Source organism: Galeopterus variegatus, unplaced genomic scaffold, assembly GCF_000696425.1.
Source record: "Galeopterus variegatus unplaced genomic scaffold, G_variegatus-3.0.2 Scaffold176, whole genome shotgun sequence".
NCBI lineage: Eukaryota > Metazoa > Chordata > Mammalia > Dermoptera > Cynocephalidae > Galeopterus > Galeopterus variegatus.
This window is the reverse complement of record NW_007726287.1, coordinates 722,883-725,933: the sequence shown is the minus strand read 5'-3', so window position 1 is coordinate 725,933 and position 3,051 is coordinate 722,883.

The following is a 3,051-nucleotide window of genomic DNA, read 5'->3' as shown; positions in this document are numbered from 1 at the left end:
CAGCCCAGCCCTCTCTGTCCTCACCAGGGGGCTGGGCTTATGCACTGCTCACCCTCAGATGCCTTGGCCCATTCTCCTGGCTTCAATGATGCTCTGAATTCCAGCACCTCCCAAATCTTGGTCTCTCCCTTCACACCTAAACTCCACCGCCGTGTCCTGCTGTCCACTGGGCCTCTCTCTCTGGCATCTGAATGCAGCCGGTTCCCAAATGATATCAACCCATCCTCCCCAGCCCAAAGCCTGAGGTCACCTCCTCCTCCTCCACCCCCAACTCCACCACCTTGGTCTGGGCTGCCATCAGCTCTTGCCTAGGGTACTGTGTCACGTTCCTAAGTGGTCTCCCTGCCTCTAGTCCTGGCCCCTCCGTCCATCCTCCACACCCCAGCAAGTGTCAACCTAATTAAAATCCTTCAGGGGCTCCTCACGGAGCTCAGGACCAAGGTCAGATCCTTCCCATGCTGGACCCCTCAGGATCTACCACAGCTTGTGTCTCCAGTGGTTATGACTCAGATGCTCATTAGCCTGTGACTGGGCAAGTCTCTGTGACTCAGTTTCCTTACCTAAAAAATCATACCTACTGCAGAGGGTTATTCTGAAGGTTAAATGTGCACATGCAAAACCCCAGAACTCTACATGACATGCTGCTGGCTTTCCAACTGCTCCTGGCTTACTCACTGCTGTTCTGTTTTGTTCTTTCCCCACACATGCTCTTGTCCTGTCTTCAGCATTCTAGCCTCCTTTTCTTTTCTTGGCTAGCTGCTACATTTGAATTGAAATGTTACCACCACCAAGAATGGTGTGGGTGCGTGTGCTGCTCTAGCACCCTTGACTTACACATATCATAGCATTCACCAGGTTACATTATAATTGCCCTTGTATTTTTCTGTCTCCCACCCTGCTCCATAAGGTTCTTGAGTTTGGGGACTCTCTTGCTTACTGTGAGTTCACCCATGCCTAGCAAAGGAGTGCAGAGGAGACACTAGTACATAATTGTTAAATAAATGAGTGTTTCTATGCATTGACACATAAACAACTGAGTTCTGTTCCCAGACAATGTTGGGCTCCTAGAAGCTCCTCATTAAGCACTAGCTGTCACATTGTCATCGTGATTACTGGTAGGCAGATGCATGAACAGAGTGCTGTGAGGACCAGAGAAGGAGCTGACACTTTGAGGGTGTCAGGGCAGCCATGAGGCGAGGGAGTTTTCCGGCAATGAAATTTGTGTGCTAAGCATGGAAGCAAATCACCTCTAACAATTCCCACCTCCTGATAGCCATGCCCTGTGTAGTCCCCTCCCACTGAATGCAGGCAGGACCTAGGGACTTTCTTTTAAAGACCAGGATAGAAAAAGAGGTGGATGGCATGCTTCCAAGGTCAGATTGTGATAGACTGTGCCTTCCATCTTTCTGGTCCTTTCTTTCCTGCTCTCTCTGATGGAAGACAGTTGCCACACTGGGAGTTCCCCTAGGAAAAGGCTCACCTGACACAGAACTGAAGGTGGACTCTGGCCAAAAATTGGCAAGGAACTGAGGCCTTCGTCCAACAGCCCATGAGGAACTGAATCCTATAAACAACTATGTGTGTGAACTTGGGAGTGGATTCTTCCCCAGTAGAGAGTTGGATGGCTGTGGCCCCAGTTGACACACAGATTACAGCCTGTGAGGGACCCTGACCCATAGAAACTGTGAGATCATAGATGTTGCTATTCTAAGCCTTAACTAAGTTTCAGAATTATTTGTTACACAGCAATTGATAACTAATACATAAATTAAGAAGTTAAACTATCTCCTGTGGTAGTGGGAAGCCAAAGGGGTAAGGCCTGAAATATGCATGTTGTTTTGAATGAATCCAGCAAAAGGTGGTACATTTTAAAGGGTGCAATTGCAGAATTCAGAGTGCCGTACTTTGGCACAGAAGGATGCAAGAACACCCATTGTTTCCAGGAATCTCTGCCTGGAGTTGACACCTGTAGGATATTTCCCAGGATTTACTGAACAGCCTATTTCTCTTTGCCAGCGTCCATATCCTAAACATGATTTTCTTATTTTCTGGTCTACCTGCTAAGCAAGGCTATTTGGAAGATGACTCAGGGAAACAGCAGTTTTCTAATCTACATCAATGCTTTTCTTTGAAAAAAAAAAAAAAAGGGCAAAGGGCATGACACTAGATTTTCTTTGAAAGAAGAAAGACTTAACTGAGAATGTCTAAAAACAAAAAAATATAGTGTAAGAAGCTAAGAAAGTTGCTTTTCTAGATACTCAATATAATGGTTAATTTTATGTGCAATTTGTCTGGGCCATAGTGGTCAGATATATGGTCAAACATTATTCTGGATGTTTCTGTGATGATGCTTTATGCTTTGTTAGCATTTAAATCAGTGCACTTAGAGTAAACCAGATTGCCCTCCATAGTGGGTGTGGGCCTTATCCAATCAGTTCAAGTCCTGAATAGAACAAAAGACTGACCTCCCCTGAGCAAGAGGAAATTCTGCCAGCAGATGGCCTTTGGACTTGAACTGTAACATTGGTTCTTCCCTGGTCACCAGCTGCCAACCTACCCTGCAGACTGTGGATTTGCCAGGCTCCATAATCATGTAAACCAATTCCTTAAAAAAAAAAATACACACACACACACTATTAGTCCAACTTCTCTGGAGAACCTTTATTAATACACTCAGAATGATTTTAAACCAATCAACCAATCAATTAGTCAGCAGACATGTACGCTAAGAACTTAAAGGACTTTCAGAGAAAAAGACAGAGGAAGAAAGGGAAGAACACTACAGATTTCACCTCGGAAATCATGCAGACTAGGAGATAATGGAATGACATCTTTAAAAAGTTAAGAGAAAGAAACCATGAATCTAGAATTCTACACCCAGGGAAAATATCTTTCAAAAGTAAAGATGAAATATGTATTTTTCAGACAAATAAAAGTTGAGAGAATTTATTACAAGCTTGCATTATAAGAAATGTTAAAGGACATTCTTTAAGTGGGAGGAAAAGGATACCAGATGGAAACATGGATCTACTTTTTTTTTTTTTTTTTTTT